At 38.8% G+C, this 20195-nt stretch overlaps 2 protein-coding genes across 4 annotated transcripts in view; one reads left to right on the top strand and one right to left on the bottom strand.

Moving 5' to 3' along the window:
- LSAMP (limbic system associated membrane protein) overlaps positions 1–20195 on the top strand; it is a 1273416-nt gene that overhangs the window by 228015 nt on the left and 1025206 nt on the right. The window lies entirely within an intron of this gene.
- LOC110074022 (uncharacterized) overlaps positions 1–20195 on the bottom strand; it is a 36429-nt gene that overhangs the window by 13560 nt on the left and 2674 nt on the right. The window contains exon 1 of the mRNA XM_078389967.1: positions 1048–20195. This exon is cut by the window's right edge and continues 2674 nt beyond it. The gene's annotated coding sequence lies outside the window, so the exon portion shown is untranslated. The remainder of the gene's footprint in view (positions 1–1047) is intronic.

Below are 20195 nucleotides of genomic sequence, written 5' to 3'. Positions count from 1 at the left end.
AAATATAATAGCCATCAATACTTTATCCAGGAGTACACAAATATTTAAACAAGGAAGTCAATTTCAAAATGGAAATTGTTTTCTGCAAGAAGAAATATCCCCTTTGCCAACCAAAACTTTAAGTCAACTGACATTACTAGATTCTTGGCATTGCTAATGGTGCTGTTTTTCAAAGTAACAAGGTAATAGAAATCATTCTGTTTTTCTTCAGGATACATGGCTAGTGCATTATTCACAATCAAGAAGATTAGAAATGTAGTTACAAATCAGAAGGAAAACTCCCAGGTTTTTAATAAGTGCCTGCACAAAGCATCAATCTCTCTATGTCTTTGTGTGTGTGTGTGTAAATTGCCAACCTCTGATCTATGCACAGTGAAGCCAGAAGTAAACAAATTATTCATAGTGACTTCATTTGTCCTTGTTTATCTCAGTAGCGCCAGGACAGCCTTGTTGTATTTTTTTTTTTATCTCTGGGCAAAGATTGGTGACTTTGTTGATGTCTTCATGGGAGGACAAGGGGTTGTATAAATTTTTAAGTTTTTAACTTGCTTAATATTTTTTTAAATACCATTTCATGTGCACATAGATCAATATATCAATTGGTTCACAATCGAACTAACAGAGGCTTCCTAAACTCTCTCATACTATCTGCAGAGACACTCTAAGATGTGCATCAGATCATTGTTCCAAGGTGCAAAAAAGGGCAGATGGGCATATCTCACCTCTCCGTTTTCTATTGCCTGGTTTAAAAATGCACATTTTTTGGCAGCGCATAATGTTCACCTTGAATTTGAGGGAAGCACTGTGGCCTCCTAACTTCATGCCAAACTAAAGAATAAAATACAGTATTATCTTTCCCTTCCTCTGGTTATGTCTCTGAGGAAGGCAACAGGAAAGCTGGGAAAACTACATTTTGATTCAGAACTGAGCTGCAATTTAATTTAATTCTCCAAGTCAAATTCTGACCCTGATTAATCAAGTGACTCTTGAGGCTTCTATCAAACTTAAAGGGACTCTAAACAACACTCAAAGAGCACCAATACATACCTGTGCAACAGATATGATGCACATATGCTTTTCAGATAGGTTGATACGGGTGGTCACATTCTGAGAAAGGTACATGTTGACTGATGTCCTCTACAAAACCCAATGTGTTGCCCTTGGAGTCTACTTGAATCGTCATAGCTGGGCGCTGTCCTTCCATCACTATTTGGTTATAATGTAACCATGTTTTTCTCTGCTTCAGTTGTCTCCTTAGTCTTTCGTGATCCTGCTTCCCCTTTCTCCCTACTCACTCAAGACATAAACGTTAATGATGAGATTTCATGCTCAGTCAAGTTTTCGAAATCCACTTATGAAACATCAATCACATTACATACCTGCTCTGGCTGGGCAGCTGCTTCCCCCTCCTTTCAGATGGTTGATGGTTGAAGATAAATAATGAACTAATAACCACAGCGTCTCCTTTTTCCATCTTCCTTCCCTTCCTTCCCTATAAACCCTCTGTAGGTGATGTCTTAGTTGCTATGGGAATTTATATTGTTTTGAAATTTATCCTTTGGCCACTTAATTGTCTCTGTTGGCAAGAAAATGTGCTCAAATCCACACCATATTGCACCTCTTTCCTCTCATTTGTCTGTTACACAACCACACATTTATCCAGGGCAAAGTGATAAGTCCAGGGCAGCTACCTAAAACTGCAACTTCATGTTGAAGATTCCTACATAACACATAATGAAATGGATGCCTTGATGTCATGATACAGTTGTACCTGGGTCAGAGCAAGTGTAGCCAATTATTACACAGCCAGTAATGGTGGTGAAATGCATAATTTCTGATGGTGAGAACAACGACCAGTTTTACTGAATCTTGTAAAGGAAAATGGTGAGGAATGGATGCTAGGCTGTCATTTTCAACCACATAGCTATATTTTGTATATCATAGCTTCAACCTATACTCAGCCATGGGCCATTCCCTAATCCCTCATTCTACTTCTTTAATTGGTAAACCAACTGAAGCAATTTCTCTCTTGCATGCTTTCTCTCTCTAACAGTGTAAAGAAACTACTATATTTATTTTGGCTTTGGAACAAACTGGCTAAAACAGCAAAGGCAGATGCCAGGAATGTTTATCAGACTGGGGTACCATATTAAACAATTTAAAAAACAATCCCTAGGGATAATCAAGTTGGATGCATCTCTCATATCTGAGTATGTCTCTTAGATGGTTGAAGAAAAATTGTCTGCAAGGAGGGATATGACAAGTACACACAACATTTCTCATTCTCTGTGATTTTCTGAGACTTAGCATATCAAGCCCCCTCCAAAACTACCTCTTGTGTCAGTGAGATTGCTGAGCTTTCCATGAAAATGAAACTCTGCCAAGACTCCCCTTTGCACCTATGAAATTTCTTATAAAAATAAGACCATGGTTTTATTTCATCACCCCTATTTTTGCCTGTTGTTCTGTCCAAGAAATGTCCAGATTCAGCACAGTTTAATGAACATTCCTGTAATCCTGCAGAGGAAATATCCCATTCTGTAGAGGAATAGGAAAAATTGTGCACAGGTTGGAAACATGTAATTTAGGCAGGAATTGTAATAACCCTACACAATTTTTTATTTCTTCTAGAAATATTTACTATAGAACTTCTGAGAAACCGCATGAAATTTCCTGAGTGATATAAGAGCTTCACAAATCCAAATTATGAGTTTAAGGACTTTCCCAGAAGGGCAGGGTTGACCTTACCATTAGGCAGAGTGAGGCAGTCATCTCAGGGAGCAGATGGTTGGGGGCAAGTGGGGACAGCACTATCCCAGTGATTCTTTTCCAGATCCCTCTGTGATTGTGTTCTGTAACAAAACAGGATGAGATATGCCCGGCCCAATCTGCCCTACATCTCCTAAACTAGAATTACTCCTTCAAATGCTTCAGAGGATGCTGAATGCTCACCGTGGTTAGTCCATTGTTGATCTGCATGGCTTATGGTTTTGGAATGGAGGAAAAGCAGCATAATATTTCCCCTTGCCTCAAGTGTAAAATGTGTCTTGGGCTGGGTTTGTTGGGAGATACTGTCTAATGTGTTGTCCATTCATACTCTCTAGTCAAACTAGCTTGCACCTTTCCCTCTCTAATAAGCCTCTAATCTAGTCTCAAATGCTGAGGATAATATGATTGCTGTAAGGTCATAAACAGATTATTAACACCACCAAGACTTTGTAAAGATGAAGGGCCAAACTATATGTTAGTAATATTTCATCATTAGAGGCTAAAATCCACTAATATTCCAGAGGTATTTCAGGCAGATCAACCATAACTTCAAAGAAAGCAGGTGTTTACATCCCAAAGACAAGCCGTTAAAATATTGTAAGATAATTTGCAAATTACAGGAGATGCAGAATAACTTTTAGTGTGATTGTCAAATGGTTTTCAGAACAAAAATAATTTCCATTCCTAATTATAGGCTATGTTAACATATAGTTTTGCCCTAAGAAAGACAGGATTATCTGCGTGCTGGAAAACAGTGAGGTAGCTTGGAACAGAATATAAAGTTGACCAACCAACATATGGCTTATGGACAACAAAGGCACCTATGTCTTCATATAGCACTTTACATACTGAATATCGTCTGAGCCAATTAAATTTAAGCTGGCAGGAGCTCAATATTTGCAAGTTGACATTCCCACAGATTTAGAAACATGCCTGCTTTAAATATGGGTCAGGTATGGCATGTTGTTGTTGTATAAGTTATTTTATTTTAAAAATTGGTATAATACCGGATTGACTGAAAAGGGCCCTGAAGGCAGCTCATGCAAAACAATTTAAAATCCCAATATTAATTTAAAAGGCATCAAAAAGTCTCATAAATACTTGAGAAAACACCCACAGACACCCACACCATACTTCATAACCAACATAAAATACTTGGTTAGACGTACCAGAGGCAGCAGCAATTACTCCTCCTCAGAGCACTGCCATTTCCTGCAAGGCACGAACTTGAGCGGGAAGCTTCAGAAATCCCTCAGTGTCATCAAGGCTTCTTTCTTTATCTGGCTAGCTCTTTAATTTCGCTTCAAAGGTCACCCCATTCTCCTTTGTATGTGCCAAAGCATTTCAAGATACCACTAATTAAGTTTAAACAGAAAGGAGGGATTTGCTGGGGTGGGTATAGATTTGCCACAGACTGTGAAGAAGGCATGTGGTGGAGGATTTTGTTGTTTGTTCAGATTTACACAAAGCTTTTCCGTCCTTTCTAAATGTACATGCAGATGTGGGAGTCATAGACCTCCTCTATATGGCTCTCTTCTGTTTTGCCTGTAAGAGCTTTAGCTCAGCATCACACACTGATGATTAGTCCACAAATAAAAGCTCATACAACAAGCTTCACTAAATCCTTTCATCTTTTTCCCCAGTGGAGAAATGTGGCAATCATGGAGACCTTTTGGCTTAAGGAAAAAAAGGCAAATACAGGGGAGGAATGGCATAACTCTATAGTACAGTGTATGGTGCTCGGAAATTAATCATGAGGAAGAATTTCTTTGGCCTTGTTTGAGCATTATAAATGCCAATGCAATGAGCATATGACAAGGGAAATGCCTCTCCTGCCCCTCCCCATAATGTCTTCACAGTTTCAGTGACCAATCTGAAGAAGTGGTGGGGCCGCATAGTATGTAGGCTCTTGTGTGTGAACAAGAACAACTTCCAGGGCTTTTGCTTATGGATAAAACCTTCATGTGAGTGACCTCTCTTCTTCAGACATTGTGCAGAGATTACAAACAATGTGATGACAATGAGGGCAGTGCTAGGGCATTCTCCCCCAAGAGTGTTCATAGCAATGGCATTTATCACATAACTCTTATTATTCTAACAGCCGGGTTAATCTACTGAAGTTGAATGATTTGAGTTTCAGAACTTATAAAAATATGTACTTCTTTTTATCTGTGGAATTCATTGCCGCAAGATTTATTGATGACTGTATATGAGTAATGTAAATCTTCACTTGTCTTATGTTGTTGAAGAATGAGAAAAATGCAAATTCCCCTCAAATGCAAAAGGGTGACATATTTTCTGTAGGTATCAATGAGAGTTTTTCTATTTGTCATCATGTTTTAAATTACAGAACCTACACAAAACTATGACAACCTGCTGATCTGTTTCATGTACCTTTTGGAATTAGAAGCATTGGATGTATTCTTTCTGGTTGTTTGAACAATCAGGAAGTCTTTCCATGTCTGTTTCCTGTGTGTTCTTCATTTCTTTAGTTTGTAAAAAGGATGTTAGTTTGTACATAGATATTTTGCACAAACTGTGGAATCTTGCAGGGCAGGGGAAGCTCCGTCTCTTGTCTGTCACGGTAGTGGCTATTTACTGCAGCAGATCTAGTCTGATTTTGGAAGATAAGGAGATTTAGGCCAGGTTAGTCCACCAAAGAGTGCCAAGGATCCTAAGGTGGGATTAGGGAAAGAATTCTGTCTGAAACCTGGAGAATCACAACACTTAATGTAATTGTCGCCTGTTTTAATTCTGATTTTGATCTTTGTTTTGAGTTTCGTTTAGGCAACTTGATGTATTTTTTATGTTTTTGCTATTGGTTGTGAACCACCCAGAATAACCATTGGTAAGATGGGCGGCATAAAAATAAAATAAATGAATAATAAAATAAATAAATCACTCAGAACTGACAATATGGGGCCTGATGAACCAATGCTGTGATTCAACATAAGGCAGCCTCCTGTGGCTCTCTGAGAACCTTCAGACGGAAACATTAATGGTCTATTTCTATTTTTCATATAATGCTGTAAAACCCAATCCATTGTAATGCAAAATATTTACAAATGAAGTAAAGATATATCACCATTTCTGCTTTATTGCAAGAAGTATATACCTGAATGCAATATAAAAGTAGCCCTTCCCAGTTAAATGAACAGGTCTGGTGAAGTTCTGGTACAGGAGGCAGTAGGACAGATTTGTCTCCATAAACCAGAAGTAATTGATTTCTGACACTTCAGCAATGTGAACAAGGTGCTGGTCTAGCAGTCTTTGACCCGAGCCATGCTTGATCAGATTCCAAACTGGTTCACATACTGCAGGCTCCATGTTCATTTACACTAGTGTGTTTACATTACATCAATTCCCTTCTTTCTTTCTTTTTCTGCCTAAGATGCACATAGACCTGCTTTCTGTTGAAATAGCTTCAATTCCTCTCAGATCAAACACCCTCTTTAGTACACCAAAGCAAATGGCACCACCTTTGAAAGGCAAATGGGACAGCATCCAAAGGAACTCAGATGAAAGGAGAGAATCATTGGAGGCCGGATATTAGGATGTGAGAGATGAAAAGAACTTGTATTTTATTCTTTCAATGACCTGAGTATCTGTCACTCAAGGCAGAACTCTTGTTAATGAGAATTTAATTCCTGGGCCACTGGAAAAAGTTAATTAATTTGTAAATATATTTCATCTTCGAAGTGACAGCCCTTTCCACTTCAGTCAGAGCGAACGTGAAGCAAGGCGAGAGAAGGGACAAAAGGCCTGCGGTGTCACCTGACATGACTTTTACTCTGGAGAATCAACATGGCATAAGCCTGTTCTATATCCTCTGAGGAAAAACCTTGCAAAATGGAAATGGCTTGATTGAGGTGATGGCAAAGGGCACTCTCAGCATTCTCGCTGTGCTGTTCCTAATTGCTTATCTCTTTGCTAGGCAAGGGGTTTGTCTCCAAGCCTTTGCTGTTCTTTAGCATTGCTATTCCTGTCATGAAAAGAATTCACCTGCTTCTTTTTGCACTACCTTGATCTTAAGACACCTCATTTCCTTACTGTGAAGAGCAGCTCCTCAGTGTTCTTCTTGTTCAAAGATTGCTGGCTGTCCAAAACATTGAGGCAAAGGTTATGCAATTTGTTCCATACAGATCTCTTTTATGGCAATAAAAACCTTTGTGCAGGCAAAACTGTCACTTAATAGAGGCATGGCCCATCGCCTTCTGATGTTTAGTTGGAACAGAATCCACCAAAGATATTTTGCTGCTTGAAGTGGAATAGCAAATGGTGGCCACTCACCACCAGTTGATTAAAGGTGCATGGCTCTAAAACTTTGCTGCAACTTTACAAATTGAACAGAGGGTGCATCATCAGCATCTTTGGTATTAGCGTTAGCGTTAGCATTAGCATTAGTATTATTTTTATTTCTATAGCACATTTCACCCTCTAGCTGTCCAGATTTTCTTATTCTGAAGTGATGCATAAAAGGAAATACCGTATGATAGCTTCTTCTGGACTTTAATTTTAATCCCTTCACTAAGTAAAGAGTTCCCATAAAACTAAGTCTGAAATGTGAATAAATGGGAGATAGCATGTACAGAGTAATGAAAATCCAAGAACAATTTTGGTACAAGTGAAAAAATAATCAACTATGATAAGAAAGAAATAGAAAGACCCCCAAAGTGTTAATCCATACTATGATGTCCCCAATTACTAGGCATGGATGTGTAGGCTGGGCAATGAAGAAAGCTGAGAGGAAAAAAAAATCTGTCTCATTTGAGGTGTGGTATTGGAGAAGAGCTTTAAGAATCCCACGGGCCACCAGAAAAACAAATAAATGGGTACTAGATGAAATCAAGCCTGAACTCCATTTATATACAAATGAATGATCTAAATTTAACATAATTTGGGCACACCATAAGAGACAAGACTCACTAGAAAAGACAGTAATGCTGGGGAAATTTGAAGACAATAGGGGGAAAAAAAAAGCAAGACTGGGTATGAGATTAATTGGTTCAAAAAAGAAAGACACAGCCTTCAGTCAAGACCTGAATGGGTCTGTCAATTATAGGACATTTTGGAGTCACTAATTCATAAGACCATCATAATTTGGGAGTAGCTTGATGGCACATAAAGGCATAGGACACAGATGCCATGAACAGTTTCAGGGACATAATATGTAGGCCCTATATTTTTAATGAAAAAAACATTGCTAGGACAAAAAGTTAGTGCTCAGTTACCTAGAGGAATATTCAATGATAATCTGGACTCCTTTTAGTCTTATCTACTTGCTATATTACCCATCTTAATTCTTCTCTAAAATATTTCAAATAGAAAATGCTGTCTATATTTTATTTTATTTGTTTATTTATCTTATTAGATTTATACCCCGCCCATCTAGACAAATAGTCTACTCTGGGCAGCAAAAAAACAATCTGATGGTTGTTGTGGGTTTTTCGGGCTCTTTGGCCATGTTTTGAAGGTCGTTCTTCCTAACGTTTCGCCAGTCTCTGTGGCCGGCATCTTCAGAGGACAGGAATAGCACTCTGTGATCTGGTGCAGTTTATTTGCACAGAGTGCTACTCCTGTCCTCTGGAAGATGGCGGCCACAGAGACTGGTCAAATGTTAGGAAGAACAACCTTCAGAACACGGCCAAAGAGCCTGAAAACCCACAACAACCATTAGATCCTGTCCATGAAAGCCTTTCCGAATACAAAAAAATAAAAAATAAAATAAAATAAATCTGTCTCATTTTGTTGGGCTTTTAAAACATAGAAAATGAAGGCACAGAAGAGGACTTTGTTCATTAGTTTTTTTCCAATCACTATTTGTCCCGAAGGAAGTATCCCCTTGCCTGAAATAAGCAGTCTGGTATTCTGGATTTGCAGGCACCTTCTAATCCATGCAAAATGAATTCATGCATCTTCCACAAAGCCAGAACAAGAATTTGGGATTGACACTTTCATAGAGTGAGATTTCTGTAGCCTTAATGCTCGAATGGGAATAGTATTAAAGTTCCCTCAGAAGGAAATTTTTGGACACCTAGACTACATTCAGAACAGGCTAGCTTCATTCTATATTTATTTTTTATATATATATTTACTTTATTGAAAATGGTGCACTCCCACTTGAAGCTTGTAACTCAGGCTGTCAAGATAGAATAATAGCCTAGTGTCTTGACAGATTCTGATGCAATATACTGTATCCCACAAACTATCCTCTCCACTGGTTACAGAATTGGAGGCTTATATTTAAGTTTTCAAGCAATTATAGTATCTTAAGGATTTCACTGACTCTGCCCTTGAAAATAGCTTTGTTCAGGAGTCAGTCTTGAAGGCTTTGAAAGCACTTGGCAATATAGTATTTAGGTGTCGTGGATTGCAAAACAACAGCAAGGCTGTCTGGGAAAAGTCAGGCAAATCTGCTTAAGTTTTAGATTTTTTTAAAATAACATGATTTTATTGGGCTGATTGGAAGGCACAAGGAACCACCAAATGCTTCAACAAGAAAGGAATAATTAAAAGTTTTTAAGATTCTGAAAGCACTCAAATGATCCCTAAAATGTGGGTACTGCTGTTGCTGATAACACTAAACCAAAACAACCCTCTGCTTTCCTTGTGGACTTGTATAGGAATAGGAAGTTGTTGTGGTACAAGTCTTTGTCTACCTTCTGGTTGCCTCTTTAAACTTGTAACATTAGACATATTTATCCAAAGCATTGATTTTTGTTCATGCATAAGAGGTTTTAAATGCAGGGAAGAGAACACATTGAATGCCAGAATCTGAACTAGCTTAAAGTTTACAGTGAAGTCCTAAACTGGCCCAAACTAGACAGGTTGGTGCTGAGAACCCATATGCTAGTCAATGCTTCTCAAATTGGGGTCCCCAAATGTTCTTGGATTGCAATTCCCAGAAGCCTTCACCATTTGCCAGTGCACTTCATAAAATAGTTCTGGACTTTTACAGAAAGTACTTCAAGACATAGTATATCAGAGACTGGGCAGTGATATAGTGAAGTCAAGGTCAAAATGCTTTTGACTGGCAAAAACAGGCCAACGTCCTGTTGCTCAGTGTAGTAAGTTGCAACTAGAGTAGGCCCGTTGAATCAGTGATACTTAAAGAGAAGTTGAGTCACCAAGTCCCGACAATGGGCTGACTCTAGTTGTTCCTTACTACACTAAGCAACAGAATTTCAGTCAATATCATCTGCTACAATCCTTAGGTTTCCCTTTTCTTTCCTTTCCTTTCAGTCAGCTAGGGCCAGTGTGGAAAGCCTCCCTGAAAAGCCACATTTTCAGTTGACTCATGAATGTCCACAAGGACAGCTCCTCTGGAAACTAGTTAAAAAGGTTGCAACTACTACGAAGAAGTCCTACTTCTAGTAGACGACTTATGGGCCACACTCAGGTTGGCTTCTGAAGGAGAATCACCTGTGATGATCTAGTGGGTTGAGCAGATGACAGAGGGGAAAGATGTTCCAACAAGTAACATGGAGAGCTCTGTATGTGAAAGTCAAAACCTTGAGCCTGATCTGGGACACAATGGGTAGCCAGTGAAGGTGAGCCAGAACTGGGGTGATATGGTCAAACTTGCTTGCACCAACCACCATTCTGTCTGCCGGATCATCCTCAAAGGAAGCCCCACATAGAGAGCATTGAAGTAGTTGATCCAGGAGATGACGAGCACCTGCACCAAGGTCTCGGTGGTGCTCTTGTCTAGATAGTGGTGGAGTTGAGTGAATAGGATAAGTTGGTTAAAGGCTGATCTGGACATGCCTGCAATCTGGGACTTCCCACAAAGAGCCAAGTCCAGAAGAACACCCAAATTAAGAACTTTGTTTCTAAATGGGAGGACAATGCCATCCAGCTTAGGGATGAGTCTCCCAAATCTTTCGGGGTGCCCCCCAGGAACAAAATCTCTGCCTTGTCTGGGTTCAGTTTGAGCCTGTTAGCTCTGGTCCATTCCAGTACTGAAGCCAGCCAGAGCTGAAGTATCTGGACAGCTTCCACTGCAGAGGTGGTAACAGGGATAGAGTTGCATATCATCAGCATATTGACGACACCTTTCTCCAAAAGTCTTGGTGAACTCCCCTCCCCAGCAGCTTCACATAGATATTAAACAGCATTGCAGACAGTGCAGATCCATGAGCTACCCCACACCTTAGGGTCCAAGGGCCCTACACTCCATCCTCAAGTTGAACTCTCTGGACATGGTCTTTGAGAAAAGACCAGAGCCAGCTCAATCCTAAGCCTTTGCTCAGAATCGCCAAGAGTCTGTTCAGGAAGATACTGTGGTTGACGGTATCCCACTGAAAGATCCAGGAGTACCAACAGGGAACATCTGTCCATGTCAGTTCTCTCTTAAAAGGTCATCCTGCCGTTTGACCAGTGCCGTCTCAGTACCTCACCGTAGCCTGAATCCAGACAGGTACTCCTGTTCCTCCAGATATGTCTGGAGCTGATTTGCCACCACTCTCTCGGTTGCCTTGCCCAGGAGTGGTATGTTGGCTATTGGACGAAAGTTGTTCAAATTGTCCATTGCCAACTGGGGCACTTAATGATGGGCCAGATTATAGTTTCTTTAATACGTGAGGGGAGGATTACCTCCCTCAATGATGAATTTATGATATTCATGACCCTCTTAATCATGGCCCCTTTAGCGGTTTTTATCAACCACACTGGGCATGGGTCAAGTAGGGAAGTGATAGGCCTACAGCTCATCAATACCCCAGAGACTTCCTCCACTCTCCCCAAGGAGAGGGGTTGCTGGTTACACAGGTTAAATCTCAGTAGGAAGTGACCTGCTCATGACAGTTGGTGGGTGTTCATGTCCCACACCCTCATATCATTCTAATTAAAACTTCAGTCCTCAGTATACCGGGAAGGGAAGTGGGTGAATGATGGGGCAAAAATGTTGCTATCAGTTGGCCTTTGTGTAATACAAGAAAAGAGGGTGGTCAAGTCTCATTAGCTTTACAAAAGACCAACTCCTGGTAAAAATGGAAGGTAGCCACCTAGAGTGGTCACAAGGCCAGATAGGTGGGATATAAATAAAATAAATAAATAGCTGAAACTGATTTATATGAATAGACACAGATGCTTGAATTTTGGATCCCCTTTAGGGGATTGAGGATCATGAAAAATGACTGCATTTTAGAATTATTATTACACATCCGGAAGCCAGGTTCAATATGTTTTTAATGAGCTTTTATTTGTTCTGAATCTTACTTATAATCTAATCTGAAAAAATAAAACATCCCTTTAGTCCTGCATTTATAAATGCTGCCCTCTGAAATTGTTATTTAATACTCTGTTTGTCTTACTGAATTCTGGAAAACATACTGAGATGATGTCTGGGCAAGCATCTCAGTGTAAAAAGAACTGTAACACTCAAATTGCTGGAGTGTAGTTATATTGTTCTAAAGTTTCAAACTACGTTTATGCACTGAGTGTTCTATCCAGCCACAATAGAAAGTGACAGAGGTCTCTGAAATGCAGCTACAAGTGAATATTAGAATCCATGTTGTCTGTCTGCTTATTTATGATATGTAACACACAAGAGGATTAACATACTGAACATTGTCAACACTAGAAAACTGGCTGGTTTGTCAATGGTTATTTTCAATGTAGTATAGCAGATGCTGATTGGATCTGTCTAGAAAGTATTCATGATTCATTACTTCAATCCAGCATTTATAACCCATGTGGTATTCAGTATACTGTGCATACTTTATTTCAATCTGTGCTTAATAAAGCTCACTGAAGATATAATGCTGAAATAATATTAATGGTTCATGGGAAAACACACACACACATACACACACACACACACCACATTCTTTAAGAAGGTGAACTTGAGGTTGAGAACATGCATCATTATCAAGTCCTTGGCAGACTATTTTGATTGGCAAATAAGTAAATACAATTCAGAAAGCAAGGAAATGCGAAGCAAGGTTAAACAAGCCATTCAAACTTTCCAAAGAATGGCACTTTATAGCTAAAACACAATACCCTGAATTCTTCCACCAATCACCAATTTCTCCGTCTTTATTGTCTGTATAATTATAAAGCTGTGTAACATATGTTCTTTCTGGATGAAGGATTTTCTCTATGGAGAATCTAATGTCTATATAATTTATAATTCCCAAATCCTCTGTGCCTATATAGCTTTCACATGAAGCATTAAAAATGTACATTACATAACACCAGGTTGTAAAGGGTTCTTTATTGATATTGTACGTATCTTGGTATAGCCACATGCTGTTTTAAAACTATGCTTAGGAAACAGCACTGGGAAAATCCTATCATGTGATCTGAGAAATGGTGTAGCATGTTATTCCACAGTATTGTATATGCTCTTGCTAAGTCCAAGAAATTAAAACCAGCAGACGTCATTATATTTGTAGTTTGTCCATGGCAAAAGAAATACGTTATGCAGGTAATATGTGATTAGAAGGAAGTAGGTTTGTAGTAAAAACATAATTAACAAAATATATCCATTTGAAAGCTTACCTGTACTGCAAGACATAATACTATCACTCAATGATTCCCTGTATTTAGGACTTTGACTAAGGTGAAGCAGTTTGTCTTGCATTCACAGTAGAATGTATTATATTAATCCAGGAATAGCCGCCTAGAGTGGTCTTTTAGACCGGATGGGCGGGGTATAAATCAAATCAAATAAATCAAATCAAATAAATAAATAAATAACATAACACTAAACATAATGGGTATAAGAAAATATGATAAGCAATAATTGACCCTCATAATAGCAATAAAGCATTATGAAGAAGAGAACTGCTAGACAGATCAGTGATTTAGGTATCTGATTGTGGGGCTAGAGGTTGGGAGTTCAGTTCCCCACTGTGCCTCCTTGATAGGGGATGAACTCAATAATCCATAGGGTCCCTTCCAGCTCTGCAGTTTTAATATGATTATGCTAACAGATACATAGAATCATTGAGCAACAGTCTGACACCCCTTCCTCACTTAAAAAAAGAAGTATATCTGCATATTATATATAAAAAATCTGCTGAAGGAAATTTATATGGTTAGTTTACATATGGAGACAATTAACTTCTGTACTAAGAAGACTTAATACAGAAGACTAAGTACCATTGGGAGTGACTGAGAAACCAGAAGTCTTGTATCACCTTTTAAGATTAACTAGCTTTTATTTGCCATACCTTTTAATGAGTCCAAACGTGTGAGTGCTTTCTTTTTTCTTTCTTTTTTTAAAAAAATCCATTCTATAATTCACTCATTCCATCCTGGGAACAGCATGGTCCCACAAGAGTATGGGATACGTCACATTGGTTTGGTTGTGATGATGAATAATGTGACCCTTTTTAATTGTATCAGGAAGTTCCACTTCTGCCACCATGCTAACTGGGTCACACAGGTCAGATGTATGTTGCCTCAGGAGAGTCTTCAACATTCTAGAGTCTAGATTGGGAAACACCCTACTTTAGAAGACCTGATTGGCCTCATCATCCTCAGAAACCTCATATTTTTATTTTGTGGCTTTTAAATTAATTTAACTTCAGCTCCTCCATTTGTAAGAAGACATAGCTGCAAGCCAGTTACTTTTGAGTAGTCCTTTGTTCGGTTGAGTTATGAATTTTTACTGCAGCATTTGGTGCTGGTAAGTAGCTTTGAAGAGACCAACTAAGGCAAAAAGGCAGAATACATCTATTTTAACACATGGATGACTGCATATAAACATATAAATAATTTAATCTAAGGTTCCTCATTACCGTTGATGTTTAGAATGGGGAAAAAAAGACTTAACACAGACAGTTTCCTAGGTCACATTTATTTACCAGTTTGTTTTTAAAAGATTGGAAAGAGAGAAAAAAAAACCTTGAAAAAACTATATGTTGTGAGACTCCAGTAGCTTGACTGATGCTGATATATTCATGATGAAATTCAAGGATATATAATTAAAAGCATACTCTACCTCTGCTTTTTCTATCATAAAAAAGGGTATGATGGAAAGTACCTTCAATTATGCATACTTGAACAGAAGGGTGCTTGGAGTTGGATAGCATACTTTTAATGGAAAATAACATGCACCCACCCTCCTTTTTTCCTCCCATTGCATACATATATATATATATCCTAGCCTGGGCAGCAGTGTCCCATCCATTGAGACTCCAAGAGCAAAACTGGAAATCAGAGAATGTGCGCGTGCGCACACACACACACACACACACACACAGACACACACACACACACACACACACACACACACACACACACACCTCTCCTCTAGCACTGCCCATCCTGTGATTCATCACCCCCTCACTTGGAGACCTGAAGGACCACAGCAGTTGCCTAAGACATCAGCCAGCGCCCTGAAATCTGGCAACCCTACCATCAAGCCATTTTGGTTGTAGAGGGTATTAGCATGACCACTTCATACAGCAAAACACAAGACAGAAGTAGTGCACCACTCAAACATTTTATTCTACTTCTACTTTTCCACTGTTCCCTTCTCCCAAGAGAGGAGAAGATAGTACATGTCATAATAATATGCACAATAGAAGCATGGTGTACATCGTCTACAACGGGCAGAGCTAAAACAAAGCTAAAACGAGGAGGATGAGGAGATCCACAGTCATAAAACAATAAGGACTCAAAGCTAGATTTTATCTCAAAACTCAACAACATAGATGTGAAACACACTTTTTGTGTTGGGAATGTCACTATTAGTGTGCTGCTGCTAAAATAGTTCCATTGCCACATGGTAGGGTTTACATGGAGATTCCTACAACATTGGTGCACTACATGAATTGTTGCACTTTTAGACATGGATATACTGGCCCAATGCTGAGCAGTGCTGTTGCTGGTCTTGTTTTAAAAATATCATTTGAGAAACTCTAAAATTTTAATCTCACAGGTCTCTGGCATCTCAAGACAAAAAATCAATATCCGAATGTTTCTTGATTCCATATTGCCTTCCAGGTTGACACCACCAGTTTCCCACTTTGTGATTCTGTGTCTTAGTCTGCTGGGCTCCGTGGTCATGACAATCAGTTGGGATGATGGTGCTTGCATCCAGTTAGAATACTAACACTGAGAAAGAGAGTTGTTGATTTGGTAGAGATGCCTGTATCAGCAGAGCAAAGAATAAGACAATTTTGTGGTAATTTCCCCCTGCCAGCCTTGGCCACTGCTCTTAAAATATTCTGAAAGGTCCATCAAGCTTCCAGTGTAGGTCAGAGAGCTCTGCAGTGAGTAGGGGTAGAAGTTGCCTCACACTGTATTCTTCACATTCCTGAGATAAACCTTAGCTGGAACCTAGAGTCTTCTGTTGAATGGAGAGACACCAGCTGCATAAAACTGCTATTTTTTATACCTTTAGACAATGTCTACATAAAAAGAACAATGCCGCTGAAACCCATAATTATTATGTCCATAGTAAAAATTTAGCCTGTTCTTATAATTCTCATAGATATGATGAGCACTAAGTCTCATTTGCTGAAACTGTGGTATGTTTTAATTAAAACCAAGATAACTTACAATTTAGTTTCTTTCTCCCCCCCCACACACATCTAGACTATGTGACTTGTGTAACTAAATAGGCAGCTTTTACTTTATGTGTGCATGCCTGCATGCTGTCCAATTGCATATGCAAAGAATTGAAAAGGTCCACTGTTTGAGGATGCTCAGAAGGATTTTAACTCTTTATGCAAGAGGCGGGCAATCTGTGGACTGAGGGCTGCATGCCATCATTGGGTGTTAATGTTCTCCCCCAGCACCCCAACACAAATATGTCCATTTAAAAAAATGTGGGGTTTTCCTGCCCCAAAAACTTCCCATTCTGCCCTCTGGAGGGCATAGCTAGCAATTATTCCAAGGTTTGTGGGCTTCTTTCTGAGGCTCTCACAGCCCTAAAGGTTGTTGTTGTTGTTGTTATAAAAATTGGATCCTTAAGGAAATATTTTTGTTTTTTAAAAAATGAGAAGGGGGGCAGTAGTAGGAGGTCCAAGGATGAGTCTAGACAGCCCCTGGACCTTTGGATTGTCTCTGCCCATGCTCCACAGAGATTTCCAGAGAGAAGGACTATAGGGGACTATAGAAAAGAGCGTTTGAAATGTGACTTTATTGCAGGATACTAAGAATTTCTTAGAGCGGCTAGCAAACAATGAAATAGTAAGACGAACGGAGAACATTTTCTAAAATGCAGAAAGCTAAAATACTTTTGTCATGTGATGAGTAGCAAAAATGCACCAGGTAAAATAAATTGCACCAGGTAAAATAAATCAGAAAAGGAGAAAAACATGTTAACTGAAACAGAAGAAATACCTAAAAATTAAAGAAGACACCAGTGTTGTGGCACTTTAACAGCTACCTATTATATTTTAATGTGAGGCATTATTTTAATTTTCATTTCTTCCTCTTTTTCTCTTTCTTTCTTTCTTTCTTTCTTTCTTTCTTTCTTTCTTTTTCTTTTTCTTTTTCTTTTTCTTTTTCTTTTTCTTTTTCTTTTTCTTTTTTGCACAAGATTCACCTAAGGAGAATTAAACCACACAGAATTTGGCAATTTCTTGTGCAGATCAATGGGGATAATAAACCAAACCAGCAAAAGAGTTGGGAGATTACACCAGGATCTTATTTTCCTGGAAAGCCAGGAAATCATGCAGGCGCAGAGGGAAGTCTCATTGGGGGATCTCAGCATGACAAGACTCTGAAAATCACAGAGAATGAGGAATTGTTTCAACACTCATTGTGCCTCAAGCCCATTTGGAAATAAGACAAACCTTCCAGAGAGATCAAAAAAAGCATGTAAAGCAGGGGGAAACACACAGGTCTGTTTTATTCAGCCCTGACCATAAAATATAATAAACACGAACAGTGCAAACCAGGTAACTTTTTCCTGTATTCAGAGAAGACATTGGAAAACCAACACATTCAATGATGATCATTTATTATTTTTGTTCTGGGATAGTTTGCAGAATCTCCTAACGGTATCGATCTGCTTGCTTGCTTTCTCCCCCACCCCCATAAAGGTGGGATTAGAGGATTAGAAAAGTGCACACCTGATCACAACCGAAAGGCTCACTTTAATAGGAGTTATCTCCATTAAAACAGCCCTTCTGTCTATTCTGTTCAGCCCAGTCCTCAAAAGTAGAAACCCTACAACATGGGCACAGATTGGGGATGGCTGGAGGCATATGTTGTATGATTGCCAGGAAATAGATTGCACCAGCCCTGCTCTGCAAGGGTTCCCCATGTGATCACATCCTAACTCATAACATTCACCTATAAAATGTCTGGTTGCATTTCTTTCTGTGGAAAAATTGTGTGTCTCCTGGTGATCGCTGTAGTACAGATTGTACACCTCAAAATAATAGACATTATAGGTTATTATATTGCTTTTGTTTTTTTTTTTAAAAAAGAAAGGTTAGGTTTTTGACAGTTGTTTGACACATTTTTGTGCATTTGGTTTGAGAACAACCTTTGCAAATTAGGGAGGTTTTTTTTTTTAAATTAAGACTGACAATATTTTCTTTAGGGCTAGAGTTTTCAACAGCAACATTGTTTCCATCATGTAGTTTTGCAAAAAAAAAAAAAGGAAAAAGAAAAAGAAAGAAAGAAAGAAAGAAAGAAAGAAACCTTAAGCCTGGGTAATAGCTGCCAACCTCTTTAGACTTGAGTTAATCTGCATGTTCAAATGCCTATGACTATTAAAATTCCCCTCACCAGTGTGAATGACAAACTCTATGTGGAGATACCACTTATTTCATTAGTGGAATATCTCATTCCCATGGTGGTGCTAGCCTGCATTCCCAAATTATGCAATATACTTTGTCTGATAGAATTTTCTCCCCAGGGGAGAAAAATAACTTGGAGCAATGTTGGTTTATAAGGCCACTCATCTATGTATTTATTTATTATTGTGGTCAGCAGACAAGGAAAAGGAAACCCTTAACAAATCACTGTAACCTTAGATGCAAAGGAGCTTGCATGGGCGTTAAGTAGAGTCAGCTCGAGCATGTATATGTACAGAAGAGTATTTGCCTGAGGTAATCCCGCCAAATGTTCTTCCAGCATCAGAGTAAATTGCTTTCTTGTTCTCACTGTCATGATGATAAAAAATCTGGCCACTACTACCAATGCTCAAGGGATTTTCTGTGTCATCAACATTTTAATGTAAAATATCTTCCTGCCAGTTTGGTCAGTAAATGGATAAGCATTTGCTGATGAGCTCTAGCGCAACATTGCAGAAGAAAAGAAGCATGTTCTGTGGTTTCCACCTCCTGGCTATTGTGAGAACAAATCCTCAAGAACAAAGGAGCGCCAGCAAATTTCTTCAAAGGTATCTGGGAAGGAAATTTGTTTGTTTAAAGGGATCCAAGGTGGCTTAAAAAGAAACAATATTAAAAGCTAAAATCAGATCATATTGCAACTATCTGCTGGCTACCGGAGGGCACCAAAGAATTTTAGAAGATCAGTCTATGCTTGGTAGACTACAGCAGAGCATGTGTATGTCATGAGAAACTATGGGTTGTTCTGAAAGATACAGGTGTGCCTCTGTTGTCCTGATGTGTGACCTGTATTGTGGACAAGAAGCAACCGTTAAGACATGATATGGAAAGAAATAATGGTTTCCTACAAGCAAAGGGTGCATTTTATCCCCTTATCTGTTCAGTCTGTATGCAGAACATATCATTCAGAAAGGCAGACTAGATTCAGATGAAGTAGGAGTGAAAATTGTTGGAAGAAACATCAGTAATTTAAAATATGCAGATGATACCATCTTATTAGCAGAAAAGCAGCAATGACTTAAAATGGCTTTTAGTGAAAGTGAAAGAAGAAAGTGGGAAAGTAGGACTGCAGTTGAACGTTAAGAAGACAAAAACCTTGACTACAGAATAACTATAGACTGTTGACAATGAGGAAATTGAAATAGTTAAAGATTTTATATACCTTGACTTAATCATCAGTTCCAATGGAGACTGCCATCAAGAAATCAGAAGGCAGTGAGGTTATGTGATTTCTGTAGCCAGTTAACAATACACCAAATCTAGCTGAGAAAAATGCTTTGAAGTATGTAGATATGTAACTAACTGAAATGGAATTTACATAGACAGTATCATAAGGCAAGGTGAAGCACTGGCTGCAAAAGTATGAATAGAAAGGCCATGAAAAGTAATGGGCTATAGTCTTTGCTTTGTTAGGATTAACACAATAAGCAGAATGACAAGCCAATATAATCTGCTTTTTGGGATTTTTATAGGCATTTGTAATGCTTGTTGTTGTTATGTGCTGTCAAGTCACTTCTGATTTATGGCAACCCAATGAATGAGTGATCTCCAAAATGTATTGTCCTCAACAGTTCTGCTCCGCTCTTGTAAACTCAAGCCTGTGACTTACTTTATGGATAAAGTAAACCTACTTGTGAAGCAGCTGCTTCATTGAGCTGAATA

This window comes from Pogona vitticeps, chromosome 3 (assembly GCF_051106095.1).
Source record: "Pogona vitticeps strain Pit_001003342236 chromosome 3, PviZW2.1, whole genome shotgun sequence".
Taxonomy (NCBI): Eukaryota; Metazoa; Chordata; class Lepidosauria; order Squamata; family Agamidae; genus Pogona; species Pogona vitticeps.
This window is presented reverse-complemented; position numbering and strand designations above follow the sequence as displayed.